The sequence below is a fragment of the Muscardinus avellanarius genome, assembly GCF_963383645.1.
Source record: "Muscardinus avellanarius genome assembly, chromosome: 3".
Classification (NCBI taxonomy): Eukaryota; Metazoa; Chordata; class Mammalia; order Rodentia; family Gliridae; genus Muscardinus; species Muscardinus avellanarius.
In genome coordinates, this window is record NC_137788.1 from 126515218 (window position 1) to 126538613 (window position 23396).

Sequence of the window (23396 nt, forward strand, 5' to 3'; positions counted from 1 at the left end):
CACAATAAATATTGCCCATCTCTTCCATAAATGAGCACTGATTATTTACCTAGTTCTGCCTAGCCCAGAGATTCTCAAACATTTTAAATCTATGATGTTCTTAATTCTTAGGAATTTTAATGGCATAACTAGGCTAAAAGAAATACTCAATGGCTCTGTTTAGTTATTAATTAGACCTGAGTATTTACGTCCTGACAACTTAATGTTTAAGTTGTGCACAACTTAAACATTAATAATGTGCACAAATTAAAAGAAAAAGAACAATTTCACTTTGTTAAGCACTCACAAGTGCTCACTAATGAGATGCACGTGCCGGTCAGGCGTCACACAGCTTCTCAAAGCTTGGCGTCAGGTTGGGAAGCCCCCTCCTCGTTTCCTCCTCCATAGTGACTTCACAAGGTTCTGCCTTGATATTGTGGAAATTGCCAAAAATCTAGCTTCACAGTGTGCTGACATCCTTGAAAGAATTTTGTGCACTCGAATAGTGAAAGTGTGAGCTTTCCACCTGAAGCAAGTAGTTCACACGGGTCTGACGGATGTCAAGAACTGCTGAATTTTCCTCCGCTATTTAAAATATTTCCGGGTACCCTTGAGCATTTTCTGCGATGTACAGAGCACTGACTGTTTGGGAAGGAGAACTCTGGTCGACCATACTGAGCCAAGTACTGAGATTATAGGCATGTGCCATCACTCGAGTTTATGATTAAAAAAACAACAACATACAGTTACCCAAAAAGTTTCTCAGGTCTCATTACGCAGGATTTGTGAGCTGAGTCTGAGCTCTCTGTTGTTTCTGTTGAGATAAAGAAATGATCTCCTTTCCTGTGCCAGAAGAGCTCAGCACCTAGAACTCCCTGTTCTGAATTTAGATGCAGTCCTGGAAAAGCAACAGGGCTTGCCCATTCCTATTCAGACCCTCTCTCCTGTGTCATCTTATAGGCAAGTCTACAGAGCTGAAAGATGGCTTGCACCTCATGTAAGACGAGTGGCTAGGAGAGGGAGGAGAAAATATGCTTGCTAACACTTCTTACTATGGCTCTCCCTGAAGAAAGCCCGCACGTGTAAAGCTTGTCATTTCTGCATTCTAAATACCCCCACTACAGCTGAGTGAGGTCGGTGGGTTCAGAATTGGGAAAGCTTCAGCCCACTCCTGGCCAGAGGCTTTCCAACTCTCCTGTAGCTGTCTGCAGAGGTCAGAATCTGGGGACACACTCTCTACTGAAAGGAAGATTTGCAAATGCTCGGTTTTATTAGTTTTTTATTGAGGCCTTCTCCCAGACCCCCCCAAATAAGCCTGGTAAAAGAGTGCAAACAGACCCAATTATGCCATGGGTATATATGAAATGCATCACCATGAATTTCACTATTATGATAATTATAATGCACCAATAAAAAAATTTTTTTAAAGTGTGCCTTGGAGAGCAAGTAGGCTACTTCGAAGCATTTTATGCAGGGCATGAGTCTTTTCTCTGTGTCTCAGGACACTATCCTGAACTTCCTGGCTGAGCCTGCCAGCTGGGAGGTGGTACGGCACTGAAGTCAAGTCAATAGGTACCAACCACAGGGCCCATATTTATATTATTTGTTCTGGAGGCTCCACGAGAAGACAAGGTAGGTTTTGTCCTAAGGAGAGTACAACATAGCCAGAAAGGGGAGACAAAGTCCACACAAAGCAAACAAAACCAGACTCCAGATTCTTCCCATTGCAACTTTAGAGTAAATCTAGTAACAGTGCCTGTCTTCCCAGGAGTACCATTGGCAGAGCCCAGCAGGAACCATTGTTTTACCGATGGACGCGTTTATGGGCCCCACTGGCCAATTTGGCAAGAAGCTTAGTATAGAATGTCTTCCGGAACCATCCTGCCCCATGCGAGCCAGTCAGTTTCAGAGTCCTAATTCTGTCCACTCTGTATCCGGCCTCTTCAGTCTCTGTAGGCCCAGGCACATGATATGGTACCAGTTTTCAAGACTCTGCTTTATTTTAAAAATCCAACTGGCAAACTTAATATATTCCTTCAACTATTTATCCAAATTATATGCATGCAAAGTGGCAAATTGTGAGACTCACAACTCACAATGCACCATGCTATTCCAACACAAATTCACAGATGAATGCACACCTTATTGGGAATAAATAGCAACACAATAGTTATTACAGGACTGATTACATTCCCAGTGACCATGAATTTGGAATTATGCAAAACAGAAGGTTAGTCCTTAAAAGTTCACATAAGAGAGATTTAAATGAGGTGGCAATGAGTACAGTAGCTCCTAACATGTTAAAATTTCCATGGTAAACTTCTGTTTATAAAATGCTTTGCTATTCCACTGATTAGATAAGCTTGTCTATAAGGGTCTATTTTGCATTCATATCCAGTGATATATAAAGTACCGTGTTGGCTTAGAGAAATTAAAGGTCAATAACAGCAATTCATGGGTTGCCATGATTTCCCTATCATTCATATTGAGGGCTCACTAATTCTGGAGCAATAACTCAAAGTTGGCCATAGCATCTTAGAATCTGCAGACCACTTAGTAGGCATTGATGCCCTTTATAAATTCAGATACCATATAACTACTTAACATAGTTGAAACAAGCCAATTACTATATCATTTTCACATGCATTCTCCACAAGACATATACATACATATGTATGTCTATATACACACAGACATGAGATATCTATATCTATATATCTATCTATCTCCTGGGTTTTATTAAGGGCCTCTCCCTTAATGTAGTCTGCCTTTGAGATATGGGAGTCCTTCTTGGGGTAAAACTGAGCATCAGACACACTGTGTATGAAATAAGATGAGAATGTTTTTTCTAGATACTTTGCATGCGGGCGAAGGAGCCTCCTAGTTGAGGAAATAGACTTGAACTGCAGGTACAGTGGGATCAGGATATTTAGAGACAAGAAAGATGGCTTGAGGAGCATGCAGATGAAAGTCAGGAGGTAGGATCACTGGGCAACAAGGGTCATCATGATACGATCTGACCAGACTCATCAGACTCCTGCAGCTCAGACAGGGAGATGTGGACCCCTTGAGAATACCTCTGTGGCTGCTGACCCTACCCAGCGGCTATGTAGGAGAAAAGGGCTCTGCATATAAACTGAAATAACTGTCTCTCTCACCAAATTCTAGAATATGTTAGGATTCAAACGACTCGTATAAAGTCTGCTCCTCAAAGAGCATGGGGCCAGAAAGCTCTCTCCTCATGTCAACATAGGCTGCTGCCTGTCCTGGCAATGAAAGGTTGGAGAGGGCTGCTAGCCAGGGCTTTCTCCTCACCCATGAACAGGAGTAGAGGCTCAGGAGGGACAGTCAAGAGAATAAAGGGTGGTGCGCTCTAGGGTGGCCAAGGCCAATGCCGGTGGCAGTAGTAGAACTTAGAAAAACAAGCAGAATCCAGCAGAGTAGAAGCCCAGATTAATTTCTAAACATATGTGAAATGCTTCTACCCCTTTGGGAACTCGAAAGGTTGTTGAGATTAGGATGGGCTGGGTGAGGGTCTGTATTCCCTATACTAACAGGTGTGTTTGTGTGTGTGTGTGTGTGTGTGTGTTGGAAGGGCGGATCTGGAGGCTCTACTCTTAGTGAGATGCATTCATCCCCCTGGGCCGGACAGGCTTGGAAATATTTTGGTTACATAAGCCAACATCAGCCCTTTCTCTTCTTTCAATTGACACACAGCCTTAGCCCTGTTATCACCTCTGATCTTGGACCATCTCCCTGAGCAACTGGGCAACCAATGTCTTTTTTTTTTTTGAAAGGTGGAGAGAAATGTAAATTCGTTGGTTCTCTCCCTAGCAGCCTAGTCCCTAATTTGCATTGCTGTGTGAATGCAAAGTACGATGATAAAAAATGCAATTCTTAGTGTCAAAGACAGCTCATTAGATCAACTTTTTTCCCCCTCCCTGTGTATATGTTGTTTTATTTTTTTAAAACAGGGACCACTGTGCTTCCTTTCAAGTGACAAGAGTTGTGACAGCTGCTCTATAAGGTATTCCATGGTTAATTAAGACACACATGGCAGTGCTGAGCTCTTTTGTGTTTCGTAGAAAGCAGTTGCTAAACAGATGAAAGTAGGTCTGAGGCAAGGGGTAGCGTAACTATTATTTCAATTAATAAATAGCTCTAAGAGTGAAGGAAGTGATAAAGGCCTCCAGAGCGTCTGTATCTGCCCCGGTTCTGTCAGGAAAATTAAACAGAGCACTTGTGATTGCCATTGCTTCTGTTTAAGAGATCCAAGCAAGTTGGTCACCTGTGCTGAATAGGTTAGTCTGCCTGGTTCTTGGGGCACCCCCTAGTGACACATCTATATACCCTGCCACATCCTTTTCCTTTCTACAGATAGAAATTGTACCCAATTCACCTCTTGCTTGTCCACTGCAGTCTTTCTCCCCCCTCCCACCCTCCACCAAAGGAGTCCTAACATGTATTTGCAGGCAAATATCAGGGAAGCATTTATAAATATTTCAGAGGCATTTCATAAATAAATAAGCAAATCTACAGAAAGACTTCTCTCTTTTAATGAGATCTTGGCTGTGGTATATGCCTTTTTATTTGGGCATCATTAAAACCAGTTTGGAAGATTTTTATACTGGACTCTCTTTTGGGGGGTTTCATAATAGATGAACAAGCCTGCTATGCATCTCTGAAATGTGTAGTCTCATCTCTGGCAGATTAGGCATGTCTGGAACCAGGGAATGGCTTTAACTCCTTTTAAAGTAAATACTAATCAATAGCAACTCTACTGACAAAACCGTCTTGCTGTCTAATTGCACCGCAGCTACTCATAGACCCCAACAGAATTTTCCCGTGGATGTAACAAAATTAACTACCAAGGGCTGAGCTAGTGAATTATCACCATCTCTCTATTCAAATGTAATTAACACAACCCCCTGACTACCACATGTACCATTAAAGTGCCATTTGTATGTGTAATTTTCAAACAGGGTCTGAAGGTCGCAGTCACATCAATCTTTTCAACACACATAACTGCATGGGAAATCAAATTGGCAGGGAGGTGGTCCCGACCATTACAGGAACCCTCTCCCTCTCTGAAATCTTGTCTGTAGTTTCCCTTCTGCAGCTCAATGCCCTCTGGAATCTTCAGCCATGTGAGAAATAGCCAGACTGTATCTGAGGCAAATGATTTAAGATATTTTAGCAAGCAAATCCAGTGCCCAGCTCTGGGCTGATCAGCTGTTAGATAGGCAGGAATCTTACCAATAGCTTAGGAAGAATATTATGTCCACTTTGGTTAATAATAACTATTATTTTGATTGCATGTTAAGATTTGTAAGGACTTTTTAAAATTGGTGCATTATATTATCACAGTATAATATAAATCATGCTGATTGTGACATATAGGTGCACAGCACTTGATGGACTTTTACCTACATTTTTCCAATCCATTGTTATGGTTGGCAATTGCAGTAATAGCAGCAGCAGGTCCTTGAGCATGTGGGCTAAGAGTTTTAGATATTTTATCATTCAATTTCCACAACAGCTAATAGAAAGTTAGGAATTAATTTCCCCATTGTAAAACCAAGGAAACCGAAGCTTGGCAAGGACAAGTGACTCTAAATGCTGAGCGGCTAGAAGGAGGTGGCACAAGAATTTGAACCCTGCCGCCCCTGAAGTTCATTCTGACTTGGGAAGGAGGTGTGTCATTATTACCAATGCCCCCATCGTCATCACGATGGCCATCACGAGCGACACCATCTGCGCTTTACACAGAGTGAACAAGGTGCAGAGAGGGAAGGCAGCATGCTCAGGGCTACACAGCAGAAAGAGTTGGAGAGTGAGTGAGAGAAGAGAGAGGGAAAGGGGTCTTGAGGGGATTCACAGACTCTCTATCCTTGTAAATATACATCAGTCATTCTGTCTTTCAAATGCCAGGATAAGTGGGACAAGCAATGGAGGAGTCAAGATCCGTGGGCTAAACTGGATGTGGTGGCATACACCTGTAATCCCAGGACTTGGGAGACTGAGACAGGAGAATTACACATTTGAGGCCAGGCTCAGCAATTCAGCAAGACCCTCAGCAACTAAGTGAAACACTGTTTCAAGATAAAAAATAAAAAGGGCTGTGGGGGTAGGTCAGGGGTGGAATACCTCTGGGTTCAATCCCCAGTACCAAATTACATAAATAAATTATATATATACATATACATAATATATACAATATATATACATATATATATACATAAATAGATGTATGTATACATATAATATATACATATACATATACATACATAAATACAATAAAAAAAGATCCATCCAGCTAGGTCCAACTATACCTAGCTGGATGAACTTGACACAGTGTCATCCCTTCTCTGGCTCCATGATCTCAACTAAAAAAAGATCCGTGGACTATCAACCATACCTAGCTGGATTCTGACGCAACAGTCAGAATCATTTTAGGCTTTTAAGCTATGAGTTCTTTGAGCAACAAGAGGTCATGCGTGGAAATCTAACTTGGCATTCTTTCTCAGAACTCGACCTGCAATATTCCTGTTAGAACTCAGGTAACCATGTTGTCACAAAGCTATCTCTTGATAAAAGAAGGAGCACAGGGCTGAGGATGGCCATGTTGAGCATCCTTTCATAAACATCTGGCCACCCGGCAGCCCAGAAGTCTTAGTGGCAGGTGCTACACTCCAGTTATGCTCCGTGTATCATTCTGGGAAAGCCATCCACTTTGGGCAGAGGTCTCTGTGACTCCAGTTAGGACTCAATCATTGCTTCTCCTAGATCAGACTGTGGTCTTGTTCCCGCCTTTTCAGTGAACCCAGAGGGTCCCTAGCATGAGAGTCTCTTGATTTCTTCCTTTCAAAGATGTCTGGCTCAGGCCTCCCGCCCAAGGGCTCCCAACTCCCAACCTCCCCCCAGAAACACCCAGCCACATGCATTTGGGACTTGGGTGATTTCTCTTCATGCCTGGCCCTGGCCACAGGGTGTCTTCTGCAGATGAACTCACAGCTGGACCATCTTGGTGAGGCCTGTCCCTGACTCAGGGCCACTACTGGCCCAGCCCTTAGAGGACACTCAATTTTGTGTCTGAGCTGATCATGGTGTGTGGGAGGGGCGAGCAAGTGGGGGGAAGTCCCTTTGGTGTCCAGAGGTCTGGGCATCATGTTCTTTCCATTTAAAATGTTTCCCTTGATTCAGAATGAACTAAGAGAAATGAAAAAAAGAATACTAATCAAAATGGAATGCAAATATTTAAGGCGCCTTTCTCTTAGAAAATGCCCTACTTCACCCCCCTCTCCCTGGTACTAATGTTTTAGAAATAGAAGGTACCTCTGGAGAGACAGGATAATACCAAATTTTAAAATCTGTAGAAAATGAGTACACGGGTAGGCGGCACTATTAGTGCTACTAAAAATAAGCTTTGGGAAGCTACAATAAATGGAAAAACCAGAAGAGTCGTCCCTCTTTAAAACTGTACTGAAAATCCTGCCGTTTCAGGAGCCATTTTCTCCAGAGATTCCAACAATAATGCTTTGGATTCAGTAATCATTTCTACAGTGGCCCCACTCCCATTTTATCCTCTCCCCTCACCACTGCCCGGCAATGCAGGCTGAGCGTTGAGCTTATTACCCATACAGAAAGTGTGGCTCTGCCAACTAAATATTGTGCCACATGCCAAGAACCGGGGTGATTATGCCCTGCTTGCTGCTTGATGGGGATTATTTTATTTTTAGTGTGCATATGTGTGTGTGTGTGTGTGTGTGTGTGTGTGTGTGTGTGTGCGCGTGCACGCGCACATATATGTGTGTACAGAGTTCTGAGGCTGCTATAGACAAACAACCCAATGCTGGAGAGAAAGGCTGTCCCCTCAGACTGAGGGTTCTATTCTCCATGTAGCCTGGTGAGCCTACACCGCCCAGGCTGTTTTCTTATCATGCATGAACCTCCTGACCATTACTACTTTGGGAAGGGAGAGGCTGACGGGTCCTACCACAATGCCTATCTCAAGGTAGGTTGAAAGCTGTCCTAGGAAGCCATTCCAGTATTCAGAACTTCTATTCAACTACAGAAATTATTGGAAATACCTTCTATGTTTGGCACCAGTGTGTACGTGGGACAACGGACTCAGCCTTTCCCACCCCAAATATGCCCATGTACAAGGACATTGGCCCCCAAGATTCAGTCTGCTCTCTTTACATTTCTAATGTCAAACTGGCCATCAGCCTCAGCTACAGACTCCCAGATGGGCTGTTCCAAGGACACATGGAATTTCTGAGACTTTAATATGAAAAAATGAATATCACGCCAAACCTCAAACCCCAGGTATTGGTGCTTAGGGGCCTGGCTCCTTAGAACACAGATGGGCTAGCAGGAAAAGTGAAATTTAGCAGTCAACTCAGCACTAAAAGTTATTCCTGCCTTTCCATCTTCTCTCAAACTTAGCCTTTATTGAAATATTTAACCTCTGTGCACATAAATACATAGAAACAGATATGCTCTGAGAAAGTCTATAGAAAGCAGAGTCATGGAATATTTATAAAAGAGGCATTTTTAAAGCTGTCAGTCCACTTCCCTCATTTTCTAGACAAGGAAACGGAGAAACAGAGGTGGAGGAGCAGAAGGCGACTCGACCTGGGTCAGGCTTGGGGACAGAATGCTAGTTTGGATTTCTGGCTTCTAATTCAGAGTTCTCACCACACACGGGGCCTCCGTTGTTGTTTCTTGTTGGGCTCCTGGAAAGACAGCGGGCTTGCATGGGGCAAGAGCAAAAGGCCAAGGTTTAGAACATCTCCCAACTTTTTATCAAGGGATCTGGCATGTTCTATGATTTTTTTTCTTTATTTCATTCTGGGCATTTTTGCCACTTTAAAGCAGCAAATTCTTCACCATGGAGGCGATACAGAAATGTACCAATCAAGTAAGACTGAAAGCCCTTTACTTCCTGTGGAAAAATCTATATGTGCCCTTCAGCCTCATAATTGAGTTGCAAAGGGGAAAATACAACTGTTTCCTAGCTGTGTGGAGCCATTCCACCCAACATGCCAATAAAAAGCAAGTGGTGTTTCTGTCCATAGGACGTCCAGATTCAGAGTTAGATCCATGAGGCTAAACAAGGCCTAGGTTATTACCAACAAACGATTACACTCCGGGCTGTATTGAACAGAGTGAGATATTTGAACTCTTGAGACTAATTGGAAGAGTTCTGAAATGTCAATGTTGATGTTCCCTGTCTGGATTCCCTGAACTACAGTGGAAACTAACCCTGAATCTTAAAAATGCTGGCTTTTAAAAAGCCCTGTTTTTTCTTTTCTGTATTTATTTTCTTGGTAGTGGGGATTGAATCCAGGGGCATTCTACCTCCACGCTATACCCCCGGCCACATTTTTTTATGCTTTATTTTGAAACAAGGTCTCACTAAGTTGCAGAGGGCCTAAGTAGCCGAGGCTGTCCTTGAATCCATGATCCTCCTGTCTCAGCCTCCCGAATGCTGGGATTACAAGCGTGAGCTACCATGCCTGGCAAGCCCTGTGTTTTTATCAGGAGATGCAAATATTACTCCCAGGCAAGTCACCTAGCTACTCACGCCTTGCTCTACTCTCAGGTAGGTAGGTAATAACCATCTGCAGTATCACTTTTAGGAAAGATATTAGGAAAATTGAGCATATAGCAATACTTTCCATTGGTAGTGCCTGTAACTTGTAAAATAGACCTATTTTCAATTTCAATTACTTTTCCCAATATCCATAAATGGGTGAATACAGTTTACTTCAAAGCAGCTCTGTGCAGTTGGGGGTGACATTCCTATTTTAGAGGTGAGAGGCCAGGGACTCAAGGGTTTAGGTGGCTCATCTAAGTTTCCCAGTGAGGGGGCAACAGGGAAGGGATAATCCTAGACTGGCTAGTGCCACATCGAGCTTTTCTCCCCAGACTCACTCTGCTTCTATCTTTGGACATGCAAAATGTTTTTAAAGGTTAGGAGAGTGACACTGTGATAACCATTACATTCATCTCTGGACTGTCAGCCTTGTCAATATTGAGGAGTGTATATTCCTTTCCGTGGATGTCAACCATCTGCACGTGTCTCCGGCTGTTTGGATGACTGTCGCAAGCTCCTCTCTGGCGGAGGATCCCGGCTTGTGTGACTCACTGATGGCTGGATGAAATGGCCAGACCAGCCCGGCAGCACACCCTCTGTTCCCAAGGCCATTTACATAGCCATGCCTGAGAAGAGCAGACCAACCCAATCTTTCGTCACACCGAGCAGTTGACTTTATTGGCAAACGATGGTTGCTTTCTTGTTGTGATTTCTAGGTTCTTAGGGGAAACCCCTCTTCCTCAATTTTATTCTAGTCCTTCCCTTAAGGTTTTAAATTCCTTGAATGGGGATTTAAAAGTTATTCTACAAAGAGAGACAGATTTGAAGTGTGAATGTATTAAAGAATGGATTCAGGGCAATGGACTCATTCACTATGAATAAGCAAAGTTCTGAACAGATCTTGGAGGGAGCAAAAGAGGCTAAAGGAGAAGAGGCCAGTGTTAGGAAACTGACTCGGGGAGGTCAAAGAGGCCAGGAGGTGCAGGAGCAGCACACCAGGAACCCCGGCGACAGCCCCCCACATTGCTTAGGCCTCGTCTGTTAAGCCCTCTAGGCTCCAGAGGAATGGTCTGAAGATCCATGAACACGTTTGATTTAAAATTTTTTTTAGTGCAGCTTTATTTAGGCATAATTTACATATCACAAAATCCACACATTATAAGGGTACATTTAATGATCTGTAATAAATGTATAGAGTGGTGCAACCATTATACCACAATCTAGTTTGAGAAACAAGTTCAATTTGAAGAAATAATACTTTGAGGAGGTAGTGCTGCTTGTCCACCTTGAAGCTCTCTAGAATTCATTCTCTTGACATCTGCCTGCGTTGGGCTTCACCATCACACTGGATAAAGGCAGTCATGTCTTGCAGGATCTTTTCCTTACCCTGGCTTCCGAGTGACTGTGTGCTGGCCTTTGGGTGGAGCTCTGAGCCCACCCACCCAGCAGTGCTCAGACTCGAGGATGGCCTGGCTATTAGCATGGCAGTCCACTGCTTCTTCCACAGCCTCTGCCCACTATTTGGAAAGGTACAGGGAGCTCCTGGTCACACCTCCAGTTTCTGAAGGCAGTTGAACAAGTATGTGGTCACCTGCTCTGCCCTAGCCGTCTACACCCACCTCTCCTTGGAAAGCCGGAAGTAAATTGCCCAACATCTGGGCATTCCCTCCTGGTTGCCAGCTCTCTTTATTGTTGCTGTGATTCTTAGAGACTGCCAGCGTAGCTCGCCCCCTGGCCGTCATGTGACTGGCTCCCTGGCCTTTATTTCAGGCTGCCAAATGTCCTACCTCATTCTAGGTTTCACCTGGAGTCAAGTGGTAAACAGAAAGGTGGTCCAATTTAAAGGCTAATGCCAGAACAAAGACACCACTGTGCTTTGCTGACATTTCTTATCAGCAGACATGGGTAAAGAATGATGGAAAGCAGGTATTTGGTTGAGTTCAGAACCTGCTTCAGCACTCTGCATTTACCATCAAAGGTCAAAGTAATCATCACAGAGTTAGAATTAATAAGAGGAGGTCTGAATAAAAGATATTTATGCCTTTACATATTGCCATACTAAAAGTCTTTTTTTTGTTTGTTTGTTTGTGTGTGGTTCTGGGGATAGGACCCCGTGGCAATCTACCTCTGAGCTATACCCCCAGCTATATTTTACTTTTTGTTTGGCAACAGCATCTCACAAAATTGCTGACACTAGCCTCGAACATGTCTTCATGGCTCTGCCTCGCAAGTACTAGGACTGCAGATGTGTGCCACCATGCCTGGCTTTGAAATCTTTTGAGAAGTATCTTTCTCTCCAGAGTTCCGTGAACCCAAGGAACAGACTTCTCCTTTTCCACGTCACTTGTTCCTGTAGAATGTGGACCGATGGGTTACGTGATTGTGCCTCCCTTCCAGGCTGTGAGTTTTGTAGGTAAGAGAACATGTCTACTTATCTCTGTAACCTTGCCCAATACAGTATTTAGAAGACACTCAGTAGACGATCCGCACCGGGAAAGGACTGTAAAAAAGAGGGGCTCACATCCAGACGTCAGAGCACAGTTCCTGCTTCTGCTGTGCTGAGATCTTACTTGGACAGGGAACAATCTGTATTAATTTGTTCAATTAAGAAATTTTTCTGGACTCAAGAAGTACCAAATGTAAACTGTGATGTGAGGTTGCAAGGTCAAGGAAAGGGCTATGTCCCCTTGGAGTCCTTGTCGCCTGGAAGGCCGACAAGGTGGAGGAAGGAGGTTTACTAACTCCATGGCCGCACTTTGAGGGGAAAAGGCGGCCACCTCTCCCTCCAGACATCTTCAGTCAGAGCCATGACAAGAAACGCAAAGACATGCTTTCAATTCCTGGTTTATGAATTGCCTTTGCAATTTTTTGTTGTTTTTTTGGTGGTACTAGAGGTGGAACCCAGGGGCTTTTCTACCTCTGGGCTTTACTCCCAGAACTATTTTTAATACTCTGAAAACAGGGTCTCACTAAGTTGCTGAGAGCCTCACTAAGTAGCTGAGGCTGGCTTCGAACCTGTGAGATCCTCCTGTCTCAGCCTCCCAAGCGCGGGGATTACAAGCATGCGCCAACACGCCCGGCTTTGCCTTTGCAATTTTGGCTTCATGTACCATGTGCACACTGTATCTCCACTATTTAGCACCAGACCTGGCACACAGAAAATACTCAGTGGGTACCTGTGATGTGAATGAATTTTTCATGGCCTGGCTGGCTTATTCCTCAGAACATGTGTATCTTTTTCTCTAAAAATGTGAAGGTCCTGAGATGTGTTTTCCATTGTTATCTGATTAGGAAATAACCCATGAACATGATTAAGAATGGGTAGTGAATCCATGGGAGCTGTGAAGACTAATTCTCAGGGATCTTAGAATGACATTCACTTTCTGAGTGACCTGAGACCTCTCCCAGGACTCTCGGGGCTGGAGAGCAGCCCAGGAGGAAGCTGAGCGAAGGGAACTGGTGTGTCTTTGGTGTTTACAGAGTTAGGTATCAGGTCAAACGTAACCATCTCTTGCTTAGTTTTCACAACAAATCCTATTAGATTGTTACAGCAATTGTGACTTTATCAATGAGGAGGGAGGATCAGAGAGACTATCTGTCACACCCAAAGTGGCCCAGGTAGAAAGTGGCTGTGGTAGAACTTCTGATACAGGTCCATCTAACACTAGATAAGGAACTCTCTCCCGTCCACCAGGGATCTGGCACTTAATGTTCATCTGGGATCCAAGTTCCAGGAAGGGAGACATTTCTGTAGGCCCGAAGAAGCACCAATACGCTTCTGAGCTGCATTCTGGATTACAAGCATTGGGACCTTTTAATCTTTGCTCTCCAGTACACCAACTCTGAATAATTCACATCAGCTCCATCTTAATAAAAAGCTTCCTCCCCATCCAACCCCACACGCATCATTAGCTTCACCCAGAACCTCCGTTCTCCAACTGTAGAGCGGCCTCTGAGAGCTCCGCTACAGTACAAGGCCGGGGCAGCATGGACCTCGCTGTGGTGTGGAGGGGGAGGTCGGGCTACAGTGCAGAGATGTCTTCTTGCTGCTTCACAAATACATGCAACTCCATATGAGCAGTGATAACCTATGGACCCGAGCAGGGCCTTCCAGAGCTGGCAGCACTCAAAATCTCCTCTGGAATCTGTCTAGCATGACAACCCACGGCCTCTTTTGTGTGTGTGTAAGTGTGTGTGTGGCACTGGAAATTGAACCCAGAGGCATTCTACCTCTGAGCTAACCCCCCAGCCCGATTTTATTTCTTATTTGGAAACAGGGTCTCACTAAGTTGTGATAGCCTTGCTAAGTTGTCGGGGCTGGCTTTGAACCTAGATTCTTACTGTCTCTGCCTCCCAAATATAGGATTATAAGCGTGCATCACCACACCTGGCTGCCTCTTTGGTTTTTACTCAGCCTTTCTTTATTCAGTGTTAGTGAGATCAGTGCCAGAGGCCCAGATTCTGACTCCTGTGTTACATCCCGGGGAAGGGGTTTCACTGAATAGGGAGGGGGGGAGTGTAGACAGATCATGCCTCCTCCCTGGACCTCAACTTCTAACCTGGGAAGTGGAAAGATTTGACTGATCATTCCTAAGCACACTTGAACTTTCTATTGTGACCAAATAATCTGTTTCTACCCCGTTCATGTTCATACAGTAATCACTGGCCACGTATGCTTACTGAGTACTTGAAATGAGGTCTTTGTGACTGAAGGACTCTACTTTTAATTTTATGTAATTTTAATTAATTGGGATTTAAATTTAAAGAGCTAATTGGGATTTAAATTTAAAGAGCTGGTGACTTATACTTTGGACAGCAAAGTAAGAAATCTTTAGCTTGAAGAAGCAGAGAAGGAGATGGCACAGACTGGCTTCCTGCTCACACATACGTGAGTTCAAATCCTTTCTGCTACTTACTGGCTCTGGGCCCAAGCCCAAGATAGCTCACCTTGAGTCTCAGTTTCTTCTTCTATAACATGGAGCTAACGTCCACCCAACTATGCTGTGAACATTCAGTGGGACGAGACCCATGGAGCCCTGTCCATCACAGTGAAGGATCCAGACAAGAAGACTATTCTATAAAGTCCATGAAATGGCGTTGGACTAGGGGAGATTCTTTCTCCAATGAGCCTTATTAATTCATTCACCAATCTGTTGAGTCTAAAACTGACTAGAAGCAAAGAGAGCTTTACAATTTACCAGGTGGGGCCCTGGAGGGGGCGGCCAGGAGGAGCAGTGGAGGAAAAGTCAGTTTTGTCTATTTTACATCGTTCCCAGGGCTGTCCGTGTAGGTGTCTTTGACTGATAGGGCCACATTGCACAAGATCTAGCTAGATATGCAGATATTTTCAGATGTATCTGCATTGTGTAATCCTCCCGGCCTCATGAAGGAGCAGACCTGCCTGGCCAGGGAGTACACAGGGTAAATGGTCACTGAGACTCACGGATCTCTAGAAACCGGGGAAAGGTCCAAGACATTCTACAACAAATGTGCCTGGAATATCAGGATGCCTCTTTCTATTCCACTGAGCTGGTATTTTTGAGCTAGAATAATTCAACAGAGATTTACCCACTGAACTAAAAGAGAAAGTCATTGGCTAGGAAGTCAGTCTCCAACTCCCTTTGCTCCCCAGCATACCACCTCTGAATAATTCACATCAGCTCCATCTTAATAAATAGCTTCCTCCCCATCCAACCCCACGCGCATCATTAGATTCACCCGGAGAATTTCTGACAATCCCAATGCCCAGGCTGCATAACACATACAATTAAATCAGAGATTGCGGGAGTGGCAGGCGCCTGGGCAGTATTTTTTAAAGCCCTCCAAGGTGATTCTGACGTGTAGCCAAGTTTAGAACCAAATGCTCAGAGGACAGCTCTGAGTAGAAACTCGGGTGTTCACCGCTCACGGTGAGCCTGATCTGCATCCTACACTCAGCCTAATCAGATCTTGCTGATGTTTCGCTTAGCACGCATTGCTTATTACATCTAGAAAAGTTCTTAACCAATATCCTCTTTAATAAAATCTAATTTGGACCAGTTCTACATTGTTAGTGTTGACAGGGAAATTCCCCATCGATCTGGTGACAGAAGAGGGGAGGGTGGTGCTTTAAAATCAGGCCTTGAAGAAATACTGAACCTATTTCAGCGCCCCAAATCTCTCCCTCCACAGCGGAGCTGCCTGGACAACTTCAGCATACTGCCACCTGGTGGGGGCCTGGTCCCAACTTCATCCTTGTTCCTCATCCTTGGGCTCCAGGCCCCTCCCCCAAAAGGATGCAATTTAGGAAAATGTCATGCATTTTCAATCCAATTTACTGGGGCCTTCCACATTGATCAGACTTCCTTCTCCCTTTCCCTCCCATCTGGTTAATATAATTATTGCTTTCAGATGGCAAAGCCATTTTATGTAATAGCTTTGTTTGTTGCTATGGTTACAAGTTTAGTAGCACTTCGGAATATAAATCTATCGTCGTGGAGAGGAGCTTTGTATCTGTCAAGGTGCAGCCTTTGCACGCATCAGAAGGCCAGGTAAGCAGTGGTGGTAGTTTTCTGTTGTAAGGAAAGTGCACTTTCTTGACCCAGTCGCAGAGGAAGAAGATTCTTAGAACAGTGGGTGCTGTCTGGCTCTCTCTCCCCTGGAATTTTCCTACTCAAGGAAAGCTCTATCTGGGAGAAAGTAGGAAAAGCTGTGTGGCTGGGCAAGAGCCCTCACGTTGCATAACTGGAGTTTTTACTGGTCAGTTGACTGTCGGCTGATTTATTTGCCAGTTATAGGCAAGAGCTAAGAATATAATCTTGGAGGAGTTAAGTTCTTTGGGTGTAATCCCTTCCTCTCACGCAGCTGAAGCACTGCCCCTTGTTTCCTGATGAAAACGGAGTTATAATCTCCTTCCGAAAAATGGCAAAAGTTCAGAACTGGATTCAATCCGCCACCCTCGAGTGACAATGCGTGGCAGCGTCTCTGCTTTGACAGCGTTTCACACCCAGCTGAGTCAGGCCCGGCCCTTGGACCGCGTGGAGCTGGGCTTCCCTCCCAATCTCAGCTCACCTTGGAGAGTTTACGGTGCGCTTTCATGCATGTAACCTCATCTAACCCTATGACTACCCCAGGAGGCATGCAACTCATCACCTGGCATTGCTCCCACCTGACAGAGGAGGAGACTGAGGCTCAGAGAGACTCCGCAGCGTCTAAGTAGTGTGTGGGACTCATCAGCTTTGGACTCTGTGTTCAGTTTTCACTCCAGGGAGCCCAAGCTGCCAGTTTAACAGAGCCTCCCTCTCCACATTTAAATAAGAAAGAGAAAAGAGAAAACAAGTCCTATCAATACCTTGCCAAAGCTTCCATGAAACCAAAATGAACTAACTTCAACCTCCTTCTGTCCTCTGGAAGAGAAAGTTCTTGGTTTGGTCGCCAACTGGTGAATTTCCAGTGGCTACTAATTAACTAGCCATACCATTCAAATCCACCACTACAGAGCAGGTACATATTTATTTACGTCGCGCACATGGCAGGATGATTTGCAGTTCTGTAATTTCATGGTAATTATGATTGGAACTGCCATGTGGAAACTCGGCACTTTGGAACTGTGTCATTACCAAGAACTGGCTACTTTGGAATTACCCACTAATGACATAATTAGTTGCGGCCTTTTAAGAAAAAGTTGTTATGTAAGGGACTTTATTTTTCATTCCCAATTGACAAAAAAGCAGGAAACTTGGAGAGAGAGATCAGAAACTATTTTTCCCTTTGTCAGGTAAAGATGCAGCTGTGCAGGTTGGGGTGGGTCCTGTGTCTGGGCAGGTCTGGGTGCCTTGGGGCAAAGGGGCAAGGCCTCAGGTTGGTCTCATCTGCTGAACCAGACGGTCACGGATGACCAAAAATTACTAACTTTTTGAGTGGAGAGTGCAGAAGCTCAGAGAGCCTGTGTTTGGACTAGAGGCGCACATAACTCAGGAGACTGTGGGAGGACCAGGGAGAATGTAATTTGCAGAATGGAGGCCGGAAGCAGGGTAGTGGGTGGATTCCATACACTAGCGATGCTATAAAAGACATATAGCTCATATTATATACACTGGGCATGCACCATTCCAGAAAAAATGGTCCCAGGGCTGGTTTTCTTGGCAGCAGCATCCAGCTTGGCCCTCCCTTTCATCCCCTTGAATGGACAGGCCTTCTCCGAAGTTGTTCTTGCTGTCTGTTCTCACTGGACGTCACAAGGCTTGGGGCAGAAAAACCCACACAATGGGGTGTATGGAGCATAGAGAATTCAAGATTCACTGACTCCTAAAACTGCAAGCAGTCCCTTACTTAGCAAGAGAAACCCAGGGCCCAGAAGGGGTGACTGTGTTGTCCAAAGTCACACAGCAGCAAAATGGCAGAGCCATAGTTGGCACCCACATGGGGCACCCCCGGGGAGGGGCTATTGATGTGGCAAGATTGAGACAAGGCTCATAAAAATCATAGCTGTGTCCATACAAAAGCTATTCTGGGATACGTAGATATATTTTAAAAATTTAAAACGTTTTACCCTGTTTATACCCCTATACAAATACCCACATCATAGTCTTCTCAGAGGTCCGCTGGTTGTTCCATCTGCCAGGTCTCCTCCGATCCCCTCTCCTCTGGCTGTGAGGACCTCTCAGTTCCCTCAGCCTCATGTTTTCACTATAGCTGTCTTTTCATCCTTCGGCCTTGGCAACTGCTCCTCCCTGCCCTCTAGTACTAAAGGTTGAACCCAGAACCATTCCACCTTTGAGCTGTACCTCCAACTGTATTTTATTTTTTCTTTTGAAATAGGGTCTAAGTTATTGAGGCTGGCCTTGAACCTGCGATCCTCCTGTCTCAGCCCTCCAAGTACTGGGATTACAGGTATGTGCCACTATACTGGGCTTAGTTTTAGTCTCTGTACTTGTGCTTTTAGTGTCAAATTTCTGGATTAAGTTAGGGATATCAACTAATTAGTAAACGAAGCATAAATAAATACTAGTTTTAACCTCTGGGATTCAGTCATATGAGAATTAAGATCTTAAAAATTAATGGGAGAGTTGGGATGGATGCACGCGCTATCCAGCTATCGAACCACGCAGGTAGAGGAAGAGCAGGGAGGCTGGGGGTTAGTGACTAGGAACACTCAGAAGTGGATGGCTCCTTCTCCAGCCCCACCTGCAGCAGCACCATCTTGACCCACTAACCAAAATACCCAGGAGACCCGAGGGCAGGACGAAGGACTTCTGGGGACCTCCGAGCCACATGACTTGGAAGAGAACTATAATAACTCAGAACATGTTTGATAAATAGCGAAGTGGCTGGCGTTTTCTGGATGGCCGCAGTGTCCCTGGCACTCTCCACTCCTCTCCCTCTGCCTTTCTCTCTTTTTCTGCGTCTCTTTTGCTTTCTCGTTTTATCATCTCCCTCTATCCTCTTTCTAATTACCTTTCCCTCCTATCTCTAAAATTGATTTCATCATCTTTGTTCTTATGGGGAAGGAATCAAAAGATAGATTTACTATCTCTGACGTCAAATACTATGTCTCAGCAGATACTATTTGTCTCAGCAGGCCACATTTTGTCTTGCCATTATTCCCCATACCTTCAGACAACTGTGGTCACTTAGAACTGGCCTTAGTAGGCTGTCCACTCCAGGTGTTTCTTAGGTAGGAGGTCTCTAAGCTTTACCAGCACTCAGACTGGGCTCTCAGGAAGAGCAGAATGAAGGTTACAGCATGAAACACAAGGGTCACCCCCTAAGAACAGGGAGGAGCCCAGTTCCTGGGTTCAGAGTTGACAGTGGGGCACTACAGTAGTCCTTTCCATCCTTAAAAAAGAAACGCAACGACACCATTGTCATAATACTGATAAATCTTCAAACAGGCCAAGTGCCAAGATACATTTTATTGAAATTTTTATGAAACATTTTCTTTTGCTATTTAATAAGATTATTAGATGATGGTTTAGGTAAAATTATCCATGTTTCTCTCTGTAATATGACTTTTGGAACCTAGAATGGCATGCTGGTGTGAAAGTCACAGATGCAGGATACTCCAAAGTCGTACTTTTCTTGCATTATGCTTATTTTAATAAGATTCATGAATCTTTTAAAGGACCAAACCAAGTCTTGGTGTTCACTTACCCTGGATTTGTGTATTTCACCCAAAGCCCAATCTTTTGTGTGTGTGTGGGTGTGGGGGAGGGTACTGGGGATTGAACCCAGAAGCATTCTATCTCTGAGCTACAGCCCCAGCTCTATTTTATTCTTTATTTTGAAAGAGTCTCCCTAAGTTGTGGAGGCCTCACTAAGCAGCTGAGGCTGGCTGCAAACCTGCAATCTTCTGGTCTTAGCCTCCCAAGTGCTGGGATCACAAGCATGCACCACCACGCCTGGCTGCCCAATCTTGATTCTATATCAGAGCCTTCTAGGACCCTGTGTTATTCCCCAGTTTTATAGTACTGATTACACAAAGTTGTTAATTTATTAATCCCATTTTATCCCTAAATGGGTGACAGATCAGAGAAGAAAATTTAAGCTCATGGTTCACCCCATGTCCCTGCAATCCTACCCCTAGTAATGAATCTTTCAGAAATCTATACTGAAGCCCATCCAAGGACATGTATAAGAATGTTCATAGAGCCACCATTCCCAATAACCTTTCAGTAGATCACCCCAGTTCCATCAAGATGGAATGAATAAATTGTAGTGTATCTGTAGCATGGGAAACTTTCCAGAAAGGAAAGACCTCCTAGAGGCCTCACTGTGGATGGATTTCATACACATACAATGTGAGGCAAAGGAAGTCACACATAAAAGGGTATGTGCTATATGATTCCATTTACATAAGGTTCAAACTATGAGCAAGAGTCGGCTCTGGTGGCAGAGGTCAGAAAGTGGTTTGCACTGGAGATGTTGATGAGGGGACTTTGTGCTGGGACTATTCCATTTCTTGTTGGTGTGGGTTATTTAACAGGCTCGCATAAAAGTTCACTGAGCTGCATAATATGACTTATGCACAGTCCAGTGTATTTCATTATACTTCAACAAAACATTTTTTAAAAAGAGTTCAGTTCCCATCTCTGCTACTTACAGTAGGACTTTTGGAATTTGTTTTACATTTATAGTATATCTTCCTCACATGAGAGATCAATACAGTATAATCCACTAACATGGATGTTGTGAAGATCTAATAAAATGTTTCATATAAAAACATCCAGCCCCCAAAAGGAGGCTGGACACATAATCAATGCCCAACATATGTATGTGTGGAAATATCATAGTGCAGCCCATTAATTTGTATAACTGACACTGTTAATTATAATAATAAAAATCAGGGGAACAATGGAATATATAATCAAAGGGCTTAATGTTAGAAAAATAAAAATATTTAAAGGCCCCTCAAAAATTCTAGCTCTAAATCTGATACCTGGTAGATGTTCAATTTATAGTCATTCTCTATTCAAAAACTCAAGAATGTAATGAGAGGGATTAAATATGCACAAAACTAAAGAGAAGAGTAAAATAACCCCCCCAGACCCATCACCATCTTTAATAATTGTCAAACTATGATCAGTTTTATTTGAATAATACCTGCCTCTCTAGCTATTAAAATGCATAAAGATACATAATTATATCCATACATACAATCAGTTTGCATCTCTAAGAAATAACTTTGTAAATAAAACAATATCACAATGCTAGGAATTATGAGGAAGGATGAATAGGAATGGCACAGAGGACTTTGAGGGTCCTGAAACTACTCTGTATAATATGATGGTAAACACATGTCAGTATAAAGTTGTTCAAACCTATAATACACACATCCAGAATGAGCCTAATGTAAGCTATGAACTTCAGGTGACGATAATGTATCAATGTAGGTTCACTGATTATAATAAATGTACCATCCTGATGGCAAATGTTGATCTGGAGGAAGGGCTGAGGAGGGCGGACGGGAATCTCTGTACCTTCTGCACAATTTTGCTGTGAATCTAAAACTGCTCTAAAAATAAAATCTACTAAAAAACACAATCACAACACCATCATCCTTAAATACCACCACTACTTCTATTGGTCAAGTTTCTTCCATCAACTCAAAAATATCTCTTTACATCAGGTTTTCACTCTTCATTTATTTGATCTCTTAACAAATCCGGAGGGCAACCGACAGGGAGGCTGACTATGACATCTGGCCACCAATCACAGAACGCCCTGTGGAGAAGGAAAGAGTGTCGTCTTGAAGGCTTCTGAAAACACCCAGGGTTTGCGTCAATAGCACTCTTTTCCTTCTTTAGTACCAAGGATGGCTGCTGTCACCATCAAAATAGATCTAGTACAATAAAGCCAGACCCTTTAACACACAAGTGGGAGAGCTAAAACTACCACAGGACGCACCGAAGAAATTTTGCAAAGGGCATTTCCAGGAAGACAGATAAAGTATGGTGCCTGGACTCAACTGGTGAAGTGAAATAGGTGCTCTAAGGTCTCCCGATGAACACAGTGCCCAAATGAAGGTGTGAACGTGGCAGACGGGACCCACACAGTGCACCAACTTTCCTTCGGCTTTCAGAGCTGCTCAAAGCAGCTACTGTTTACATCTTGTACGCTGGACGTCACCACCTGAAGTCTGAGCGAAGGCAGGAATGTGTGCCAGGCAGGATTTTACCTGTGTGTCCTGGACTGTGCCCAGCTTAGAAGTCTTTCTTTGGAAGAGGCATCTGACTGCATCTGATCAAATAACCACTACTGATGTCTCCTCCACCCAAAGTTGAGTCTCCTGAGAAAAAGCTTTCAGTGCACCTTCTGTGGGTTCCCCAGCCCAGCTCAGCACCCATATGTAGTGGGCCCCAAAACATCTGTGTGGGGCAGTCAGTGGATGAGAGGGAACAGCACTGGGGCGGAGGCCTGTGGTTGGCTCTGCCTCACCTTGGTCCCGATGCTTCGGTTGACATGCAGCAAGTCATTCACTGCCTTGGGCTCCCGGTGGTTTCTAGAGTCTCTCCCAACTCTTAAACTCATTTTTTCTTAAGGAAAAGAGCCTACAGTTCCAGAACACATTTATTTTACTTACTCTTCTACTATGTTGATCCATCTAATAATTTGAATCTAAAGGAGGCTTAAGTGTTAAGCAAAGTACTGATGCCTTTCAAACACTCCACAGCAATGGAACTTTGTTCTGCCAGTTGTTCTGCACCTTTGGTGTCTACTGTGTCCCCACCCAGGTCACAGAGGCAACACCCCATCTAGGACAAACCCTCCTATCCAGTTCTCTAAATAGCATGACATGTGCTCGACGTGGTTCAACCAGTCTGGAGCACCAGGGCAAGAGGGCTTTTCTTTGCCCCCTAGTATGTGCCTGAGCCTTCTGTAACCACAGCTACAGTGACTGACCATTAGCACATGCAGGTGCAGGGTGTCCTGAGGGGTGAGCACAGGAGGGCCAACCCACTGGAGAGTCTAGTAGTGTGTGACACTCACCTTGTTGTTTGTAGTTCTGGGGGCTTGAACCCAAGGACATTCTACTCCCCACCTATACTCCCAGCCCTTTATTTATTTATTTTGTTTGTTTTGAAACCGTCTCACTAGATTGCTGAAAGTCTTGCTAAGTTGCTGAAGCTGACCTAGAACCTGTGATCTCAGGCTCCCAAGGGCTGGAATTACAGAAGTGCCCCACACACCTGGCTGTGGCATGAACCTTGGCACTTGTGTTCCAGAAAAGGACCCGGGCTGGGCTCTTAGCTCCTTGACAACTCAGTTCCTGAAGGGGTTAGCTGATGGCTTTTCTGAGGCTTAAGTGTGACCAGTATGGGTGCTGGGAGAAGGGAAG

The 23396-nt window shown here is 44.2% G+C and overlaps 1 protein-coding gene across 2 annotated transcripts in view; it reads right to left on the bottom strand.

Annotated features, from left to right (window-relative positions):
* The window catches only part of RORA (RAR related orphan receptor A), a gene marked incomplete at both ends in the record, with an annotated part of 742740 nt that overhangs the window by 417997 nt on the left and 301347 nt on the right, over positions 1-23396 (bottom strand). The gene's annotated exons all lie outside the window — the stretch shown is intronic.